At 41.4% G+C, this 10,826-nt stretch overlaps 1 long non-coding RNA gene across 1 annotated transcript in view; it reads left to right on the plus strand.

The window, feature by feature from the left end:
* Window positions 1-1,015: 1,015 nt before the first annotated feature.
* The window catches only part of LOC129474560 (uncharacterized), an 11,378-nt gene continuing 1,567 nt past the window's right edge, over window positions 1,016-10,826 (plus strand). Inside the window, exons 1-3 of the long non-coding RNA XR_008654567.2 lie at window positions 1,016-1,209; window positions 10,072-10,237; window positions 10,522-10,637. This is a non-coding gene — a long non-coding RNA (uncharacterized lncRNA). The remainder of the gene's footprint in view (window positions 1,210-10,071; window positions 10,238-10,521; window positions 10,638-10,826) is intronic.

The raw sequence follows: 10,826 nt of genomic DNA on the forward strand, positions 1-10,826 counted from the left end.
TTCTGCTCCCTCTGGTGGCTTCTGAACTTCTTTGTTCCTCAGAATTGCCCTCTCCCTTCCCAGAAGGGAAATGGTGGGCAGGAACCATGCCACACCCTGCAGAACAACTCCCAAGGCCTCTTGACCTTGGTCCACTGACCCTCAATAATGACCCTGACTCTGGAGGTCCGTTTTGGTCCACTGACCCTCAAGAATCTCCAATGACCCTGGAGAGTCAGCTAGGGAGAGTACCTTGTACTTTTCCTTCAGCAGCAAAACAAGTGTCAAGAAAACAGCCGCTACTGGCACCCATGGAGGTGGCTTTCTTCCTTCTTACAGACCACAGGGCCAGGACAGGACCAAGGCTCAACACACTGCTGGACTCCTCTGCTCCCTCCCCGGATGTCTGAGCCCACCCGGCTTCAATCCATTCTTCCCTTAAACCCTCAGCTAATTACTCTGACTCTCAGTATTCTCCTCTATATAATGGGAAGAAATGAGGTCTACCTAATAACGTTGTGATGAAGATTAAATGAAATAATGCCTGTCATTGATTATGGATTTTGATCAATGGATATTGGGCTCAAATGAATTAAGCACTTGAAAAGTGGTATTAATCATGCAATTGGGTATTGTCATTTTAAGGATTCTTTTTGACATCAATACATGGCAAAGAAGACATGCAACAAAGTTCACCAAAGGAAAGAAGGAAGGATCCAATACATCAACATAAAACAGAATATGCTGTTTGAGAAGTAGAAATAAAAACGGTATTAAAAACTAGGAATTATTCAGTGTGTACTACATAACTGGCAACATGCTAAAACCACTTAAATATGCTATTTCATGTAATCCTTTAAAATAATCTCGTGAGATAGGCATTATTGTGATTCCAATTTTAGAAATGAAGAAACTGAGACACAGAAAGGTTATGTAACTCACCTAAAGCCACACAGCTAGTAAGTGGAAGGGCTGGGATTCAAACTCAGGTCTTTCTGACATAATAAACTAAGCCCTGGGTCACAAAGTTATATCACTCAGTTCTTTAGAACAGCTAAAACTGCATCCAATCATTGTCTCTTGTACCAATCTAAAATCAGTGCCCAGAAGACTCAAATTTTACTGGAAAACAAAAGGGAAGCCAAGTGTCCTGAGATTGCTAAATTCCATCAATCACCAGACAGCTCTCTACAACAAAGAGTTAATTGGCAGCTGTGAGACTTGAGGCAAGTGAGTAAATCTTTCTAAATCTCCCTTTTTTTAATGGCATACAGAGTCATGGTAAAAATTTGGGTAAACTGTCTAGTAAACCAGCCATGTTCCTGCAGGTATTTCCAATGCCAGGAGCAATGGTGAATTCCTGGGATACAAGGACCAGCAGAGCAATCTCCTTTGCCTGGTAACTTCACAGACCAGAAGAAGGAGGATACTATTGTGACAGCACAGAGGATGGAGCAACCAACTGTATAATGATGGAGAGGAGCATGCCATCAGGGAAGGTTACATCTAAGAGGGCTCTTGAAGGGTGAATAGGAGTTTTCCAGGTGGATAAAAGAGGAAGAAGCACCTTCAGGGAAGACTGTAGATATGAAAGTGTTTTATAAATGGTAAAATGTGATTGCATTTGCCTCAATAACTGGGCAACACCATGTCATGAACAGACCAGTTTAGCCTATGCATCCAGGTTTAGAAACCCTTCATTGTCATCCATTGTGACCTTCAGCCCCACTGTAAGATTTATTTCCATAGTCCCACTACTGAAGTGATAGGAGTTCTGACACACTCCAGCTGTGTCACCAGGGAGGAAGGTTATGCTGGTTAGTTAAGCAGTAGACAGTCTCCAGCAGTTAAGTGACAAAATCAGCTCAACCAAGTGACTGTCATTATATTAACACTCCAAGTAAATGACTAACCGACTGCTTGACTTTTCAATCAAGCATGCTGCAACATCTTTACAGATTGCAGATCTATTTAGCCACCTCTGTGCCTGAAACCCTTAGAAGGCTTTTTCTGAGAAGTTTCTATATGAGCCATAAATGTGTGCAAAAGCAAAGGAGAATCGGCCGGGCGCGGTGGCTCACGCTTGTAATCCCAGCACTTTGGGAGGCCGAGGCGGACAGATCACGAGGTCAGGAGATCGAGACCACGGTGAAACCCCGTCTCTACTAAAAATACAAAAAATTAGGCGGGCGTGGTGGCGGGCGCCTGTAGTCCCAGCTACTCGGAGAGGCTGAGGCAGGAGAATGGCGTGAACCTGGGAGGTGGAGCTTGCAGTGAGCTGAGATTGCACCACTGCACTCCAGCCTGGGCGACAGAGCAAGACTCTGTCTCAAAAAAAAAAAAAAAAGCAAAGGAGAATCAAAGTGGTCCCTTGATGATCAGCTGCACATGTGCCTAATACCCCAACATGGAGCTTTGGTCAGGTCAGAAGAGAAGTCCAAGAGACCCAAGACATGGAGACTGAGCCCCTACCAGCTGGTACCTGGGGCCTAAAGTACCTGGAAGAAGTAACTGGCTGGTACCTGGAAAAACAAAGTCCAGGAAAATATGAGAGAAAAATGGCAATATCTGTAGACTACAAAGGACTTGTGTTCTACCAACTAACTCCTGGTAGTAGACTGTATTATTCTTCAAAATATTCACTGTCTTTTGCAGGGAAAAATTCTGTGTCTTCCATCCCACTGAGGTTGGATTTGGCTATGTGACCTGTGCTGACCCTTCTTAGGAGAGGATTACATAGTCACTGAGATTTGGGGAGTGTTTGTTACCACAGTGGAACTTAGGCTGAGCTGATATATCCACCTCGGCATCCTGGAATTAATTTTTGCAAAGAATGACTGTGAGCATTTTTAACATACAGGGATGTCACCCCTAGTAAAGAGGCAAGGTCCAAAGAATTTCCAGGAAATGTTCATCAACTTCTCTACACTCAGAGCAGTGGTCCTCAATCAAGGTCTATTTTGCCCCCCCGGAACATATGACAACATCTAGGGATATTTTCAGTGGTCATGACCAGGAGGCTGTTACTGGAATCTAGTGGGTAAAGACCAGGGATGCTGCCAAACATTCTACAATGCACAGGACAGCTCTCTACAACAAAGAGTCATCCAGCTCCAAATGTCAATAGTGCTGAGGTTGAGAATCTCTGCCTCAGAGAGAAACCAGGAAGGGGGTAGAAAGAAGTGGGCTATACATCATATTTAACAGCAAGAGCATGTAACATCTACATACCATTATTGAATTTACAAAGTGTTTGCTCATACATTCTTTCACTTCATGTTTATGATACTCCTGAAGGACTCATATTTTTATCCTATCTCATCAATGGGGTAACAGAAACCCAAGCAAAAATCTTACCTAAGGGCATATGTGTAAGTGGAGGGTCAGAATTCTAGCCCTGTCTTGCTACCCTACTTCCCTACCATGTTTCATTAAACCAGAGCTGTTTACAATGTCATTTTCTCCGGGATGCTAATCAATACTCTGTCTCTCATTCAGGGGCAGTGTCTCAAAGACAGATTTGGTTAATTTCTAAATCTTTCTAATCCCTTTGAACATGGGGTTCAGCAAAACAGACATACTACTTGGTTCATTTGTTTTGATAAGGATAGCTTTGTTGTAATTATTTATGATAATACCAAGTGCAAACTAGTCAATTACCCTGGTATATCTTGTCAAAGTAACAATGCCTTGGAGAAGTCTCTAAACCACTGACCTCTTAAATCTTTGCTGAGAAGTGGAACAAAACCATGGCAGGGATTCTTGGTGGAAAATCATCTATTGCCCAACCAAGTAGCCAACCCACGATGCTGAATGCTCTCTACTGGAGCATTCCAGTGATGCATGAGTTTTCTTATTGCATGGGTCTAATCAACAAAGGCTGGCAAAGCGAAAGGCCTATCAACAGTGGGAAAACTGTCATCCAAAAATACCAGTGCAAGTCAGACAATTTCCAAAGCAAGTTGTGCAGTTCCTATTGAGGTCCCATAGCTCATTTGTAGAGAGAACAAAACTAGAGACCATTCACATTAGTCATCTGTGCCCTACCCATTGCCAGGGCTCAGACAAACCTTCCAAATCCATCCAAAGACTTCTCACTACTAATCCTGACAGGTAACTATAGCCTAAAGGCTAGAGGGAAGATAACAATGATAGACATGAATCAATAATTATTCTTATATTGGCATATGGCTAAATATAATTCTTCACCAATATAATTATCTATTACATTTTACAGTGATTATTGTGATTATTACTGCACTTGGAAGCTGCTTTTATGGCAATGTATTAATCTGGTAGAAATTAAAGAACTGCGTGAGAAGTACACGAAATATGTGTGATCCCAGGAATAGATGTGAATGTAAACTTTTAAGCTACCTATTTATGACCTTAATTTCTGACAATAATTTTGACACAAAGTAATAAAAAGGGACAAGGTAGAGTAGACAGAGCCCACTGGATGTGGAAGACTGATAAGACGTTGTGGTCTTCCATCAATTTCTTGTAACAGTGCTTAGGCAGCCTCCTGCAGAGATGAATTTGCACAGTGGATGAAGAGCCTGCTCTGTAGCAGATGCTCTTGACATCCTGCCCAATATCCCCTTGGCCCACCTGGGTTACTTGCAGTGGCAGATGGAAACATTTCCAGGACACTGGCACTTCCCACCTCTAATGCCTCTTCCTACATCTTTCTTCTCTGCCTAAGGGCTTTATCTATCACTCCTTGAGTGTGTTGACCTGCTGCAAGCACAAATATCCCCAGATGCAATCTCCAGATGATGGGGTAGAGGAATTAGTGGATAGATGTCCCAGCCTCCCCCCTCCAGTGGGAAGACTTTACAGTGTATACCACACACTATTTCAGTGGGTCCCCAGCAGAATTGACCCCAAGTGGCCCACAGCTATAATCTTACACTCACCAGCATGCCACTTGTTTGGCTTGTTTGGCTTTTCTTCCTCCCCTGTTCTTCTTTCCCTACTTCTCCATTTTCTGGGATCATCCTCCAGATAAACAAATGAGCTTGCATCCAAGTCCTCCTCTCAGAAGGATGTGAACTAAGACCCTATCCTCCTATAAAATAAAAACGGAACTCTAATCCTCCTTGAGGTTCAAGGATATTTTTTTAAATGTATGATAGACTAGGGTGAACTGGATAAAGCCAGGTGGCAGGGAGGAATCATGATCTGGAGAACAAACGCTGAGAAGGAAGAGACACTAAAATAAAGAGGCCAACACAGCCTTGAATGCCTAAGGGATGAAGGGAGTCTGCCTCCATGTGGATGGATGAGGCTAATTCCAGCCTTCTACTTGACCTAAACTTCCCCTTCCAGCCCAATTGTTTGGGCAATAGATGATTTTCCACCAAGGATCCCCACCATGGTTTTGTTCCACTTCTCAGCAAAGATTTAGGAGGTCAATGGTTTAGAGACTCTCCAAGGCAAGTGGAAGGAGTAGCAGCTGCCCAGTGTTTATTACTTCTCTTTAGTTTCCTCCAAGAAAACTGCCTCTCTTCATTGTGCGTATCTTTGGTGGGAGGGTTATTAGAGGTGACCACTTCAACTTTGGGAAGCCAAAGAGAAATGATCCTCCTCCTTCTAGCCCAGTACAGTCAGAGTAGGGGCAGACTTGTGGAGGAAGGTTAGAAGGCTTACACTCTCCATGGGGACTTCTAATCTAGGGATAAAAAGGAAGAGGTGGAAAGAAATGGCTAGAGTCCATTCATTGCCGCATAGCACAGGGGCCCCAACCAGATCCTTCTTTCCATAAAACGATTGCTGGGAGTCCCGATTCATATATCTACAGAGCTCTTAGCTAGCCTGGTCCATGATGCCTAACAATTCTGAGATCCCAAACATCCTGCCAACAGATTTCCTTTCACCTAAATGCAGTGAAGTTTCTTTCTGTTGCTTATAACCCGGAATCTTAATTGTTATTTGCATATTTGCAATATGAGCATTTGGAGTGGGAAGCTGTGTGGGGGTGGGGAGGGATAAGGAAGTAGGGAGAGAGGAGGGGAGGTAGGAAGTAGGAAGGGAGGGAGACCACTGAAAAAGTTTTAAAATCTAAGAATAAGAACTGGAAAATATTTTTGGAGCCTGGACAGTTTTGCAATGAGACATTCATCAAATGAGCATAAACCAGAAGGAGGAAGCGTTCTTTGTCCTTGTCACCTCTTGCAACCATTATTGCCTGAATAGTTAAAGGAGATGAACCTTGAAACCACTAGGAACACACAGCTGCAACAGAGCCTTCAAATTACAAAGTCCCAGTGCAACTAACCACAGAATCCAGCATCCCATAATGAAGGAAGGTCCTTTTACTCACTCCACAAGAGGGATGACAGCATCAGAGCTGGGTACACGAATCCAGTGTTAGGGTCCACACCTGAAACAGCTACCCTTGGGGGTGGCATTGCTGGTGGCACTCTCAGGGAGATAAGATGCTGTAACGTCAGGGTGTGGCTTAGTCATCCCAGGTTTATCTGGAAAAGGAGAGAATGACAACAGGACTGATTTATGAACACATGGAAGCTTCTCTAGAAATCCCCCAAGCCATTTGGAAAGCAGAAGCATGGAAGAGACTGACCTTTCTACAATCAAGTAGGTGAGATTTGGAGCTTCCCAGCTCTTTACTGCAACTGCATCCAGTGGACTAACCAAGGCAGAGTATTTGGGTCAATGTCAAAGGCAGAGTTCTTGAGTAAATTGCCTGGCCCCCTTGAACTTCAGTTTCCTATTCTATAAATTGTATCACCATCTATCTCATTAGGCTGTTGTAGGGTTTCAGGGAGATGACATATATATATTTACTAATACATATTGTGGTTGATATATATTGTTGTATATTGCATATGTTGTTAGAGCCTCATCTCAAATATGCACTGAACTAAATCTTAGATTAATGATTTACATGAAAGAAGGAAACAGAAGCTCAGAAGGACGGGGCTGAGAATGTAATGCATGCCACCCCAAGATCACCAGGCTGAGCCACACGACTTGACTTTATGAACTGGACAGCAAACCATCTTTCATGGCTGCTCCATTTTCCTCCTTCCCAAAGCTGCAGTCTCATTCAAAGAGGATTCCCTCTCCCAATAAAGGAGGCCTGTTCTGCTATTGAGGTTAGGATAAGGAGTTCTGTGCCAAACCCACCAAAATCTCAGCTCAGCCTCTGGGAGAAAACTGAAATCAATATTGATCTAATCACAGAATTCACTAAGAAGAGAAGTGAAGAAATAAATTTCAAAAAATATTGCTAGACTTAACTATAAAAATTAAAAATTCAACATACTGAGAAAAAAAAATTCCAACATATGTCATGAAGAGTTAATATCCTTAAGGTTACGGGTTAGATCACTCTTAAGAGCAGTAAGAAAACAAATGCTGAGTTAGGGAAACATGATCCACGGACAGACAGAGAAAGTTCATGTAAGAGGAATGACAGCCAGGAGCAGTGGCATGCACCTATAATCCCAGCTACTTGGGAAGCTGAGGTGGGAGGATCACTTGAGCCCAGGAGTTCAAGGCTGCAGTACACTATGATTACACCTGTGAATAGCTACTGCACTCCAGCCTGGACAACACAGCCAGACCCTGTCTCAAAAAAGGAGAAGAACCATAAATTACAAAGATTTAAAGGGTTCATCCTACTAATAATCAAAGAAATGCTAATTAAGACAGCAATGTGATTTCATTTGTAATCTATTAAATTTGCAAAGATTAAAGAAAACTCAAGGTTGGTGACAGTTGAGCAATCTAGCCACTCATCGATTGCAGGTGGGAGTATAAATTAGTACAAATTCCTAAAGGGTAATTTGGCAATCTGTACCAAGGATGCTGAAAAATTATTCATGCCTACTTAACAATTTTATCCTAAGGAAATAATTAGAAATGTGAACAAATATTTATTTACAAATGTGTTCATCATAATATGACTTACGGTGGCAAACAAATGGATCAACCTGACTAGGAAACAACAAAGAAATTAGTAAGTAGCATATGGTTCACCCATATTGTGGAATATTATGAAATCAATAAAGAACATATTTTGGGATACATTAAAAAAACAGGTTACAGAACAATATATAATATGATCCCACTGTGTAAGAAATGAAATTATATTTACACATATTGTATATGTATAGAAAAAGGACTGATGTTTTCTACTCCAAAATGTTTGTTGTGGTTACCCTTAAGAAGTGGGATTATAAAATTAATAGAACTTACACCTGCATGATGTTAGCGGCAAGAAATAAGGAGGACTGATACATGGACCCAGTCAGATGGAAACTCAGAACCTTCAAAATGCAGGATTTTTTCTTAATGAGACTCTGACCTCATGAGACTGTAACATTTGGGTTACATAAATTTAAGAACGGATAAAGGGATATGAAAGTAAATATGAGGGAAATTTTTAATTAATACAGAAAATACTGCACAGCTATATACCAATGGACTTGATTTTTAAAAAAACTGTAATTTCCTAGAAAAATCACAATGTTATAATGACCAAAATTAATTAAATATTAGGAAATCTGAATACACTGATTCTGATGGAAGCTCTGGCCTATAGAATAAAGCAGGAGGCAGAAATAAGTGATTAACTACTGAAAATAAAGAATTAAAATAGGTATCATTTGCAAATATTATTATAAATTTAGAAAACATAATACAAGAATTTGATAGACTAATGAATTTATATCTCATTAGATGACAAGATACAAAATAAATGTATATACTTTTCCCAGACTTTCATTGACTTTTATAAATGAAAAATATTCAATCTATAGTAGCAAAGTCATTGAAAATTACTCAATTACTCAGTGCTCAAAGAGCAGTTACCCTTAGTATCAGGGTGCCATGTTGTTTTTCCTAATTCTAAGCTCTGTATTTTAAGAACTTTAGGAGTAACATCATCATCTGAAACATATTGAAGAAAATCAAGGTTTTTTCCTCATTTCCTATTTGATTAAACTCAAGATTTTGTTTTTCCCTTGTTTTGAAATTCCCTATTAATGAAACTCAGACACTTGGAAATCAGCCATTGCTTTCCTTAGATCTTATGTAAATATCTGAGTGGTGGTTCTCCAGGACATAAAAATTGGTCACCCAGGCTCTCCTATCTTTGAAAATCCAGCAGTCTATTGCAATGTTAAAGCAATAACAACACTGTCACAGCTCACTCTTCTACCTGTGACTAGAAATTGTCTTTTGGCATTTTTTTGTGGGGTACTTTCTGAATTCAAAGACGTTAAAACATGTGAGACAGGGAAGCATGCATCTTGGAATTAAAGAAGGGGGTTATCCTAGAAATTTAACGAACATGATCAACTTATGTAAGATCCTATGAGTAGAAGAAAGGGCAATCAAATCTGGTTGCACCTACCAAACCAGTGATGTGGATATTTGGTGATAATATTTATGATGTTGGTAATAGTGAAGAAAATTGATGGGGAGGAGTAGAGGTGAGTAAAGAAATGGTCATGGATGAGTAGCATTGGGATGGGCGTGGGGATAAGAATAGGAACAGAAATGAGTGACAGTAGCCATCGGGATGGCCATGTGAATGGGAGATAAGAATAGCAACAGGAATGGATGACAGTGGGCATTAGGATGGGAGTGGGAATGGGAGTGGGGATAAGAATAGGAATGAGAATAGGTGACAGTGGGCATTAGGATGAGTGTGGGAATGAGAGTGGGGATAAGGATAAGAATAGCAATGGGTAACAGTGGGCATTAGGATGGGAGTGGGAATGCGAGTGGGGATAAGAATGGGAGTGGGGATAAGAATGGGAGTGGGGATAAGAATAGGAATGGGAATAGGTGACAGTGAGCATTAGGATGAGTGTGGGAATGAGAGTGGGGATAAGAATAGGAATGGGTAACCGTGGGCATGAGGATGGGTGTGGGGATGGGATTGGGGATAAGGATAGGAACGGCAGTGGGTGGGCATTGGGTTGGGAGCTGGGATGTTGAAGAGGAAGGGAAAGCTGAGCACACAACATACACATCATTACTATTAGGTTAAAGTATCTTCGTGGATGCGTGAAAGGAAGGAAAACCTCTCCAGATTCCTCTGTTCTCCCACTTAAGGTATCATGGGTGTGTCTAAAGGAAACGTTAAGCTTCTGATGTTTCTCCCTAATCCTCGGAGCAACGTTCTCAAATGAGACTCCTCTCATCCCAGATGACCCAAGAATGCTTGCTATTTGATCTCTTTCTAAGAGAACTTCTGATCCAATTCCAATCTGGTAAATAGGTTAGTCTTGTGACTTGCTGTGTCCTTGGCCTCAGTTACACCCACCAGTGGTGAACATATAAGTGAGTGAATATCCTATTAGGTCACTTTCAGAGACATTAAGTAGAAGGAAAGCTGAAAAGCCTTGTGTAGACTTCAGATGCAGGTTATGGGGAAGAAGGACATGGAGGAACCTTCACTTGACACATGTATTCCAGCCCTGTCCTCTGCATTTTGCATACATGTTCTCATTTAATTCATCCAACAACCCCCTAGGATAACATACAAATATTCCCACTTTACAGATAAGGAAATTGAGACTCATAGCCTCTCTTACTCAGCTGTTTACCCATAGAGGCAGGAACCAAAACAGTTCTGCACAGCAGTCTATCCCCAGGGTCTAACCCCTGGCTGCCACATAGTAGGTACTCAGTGACTAATCATAAAATTAGATATTGCAACCTAAGGATGCCAACTGCCAAATGGCAGAGCCAGGACTCCCACCCAAGTCTGGCCCTTTCCTGTGCTATTTTTACAGTACATAGTTGAGGATTTTAGATTTCCTTGGGTTTTCAAAGGAAATTCTTATGAAACTAAAACTTTCCCTGTG

The sequence above is a fragment of the Symphalangus syndactylus genome, chromosome 24, assembly GCF_028878055.3.
Source record: "Symphalangus syndactylus isolate Jambi chromosome 24, NHGRI_mSymSyn1-v2.1_pri, whole genome shotgun sequence".
Lineage (NCBI taxonomy): Eukaryota > Metazoa > Chordata > Mammalia > Primates > Hylobatidae > Symphalangus > Symphalangus syndactylus.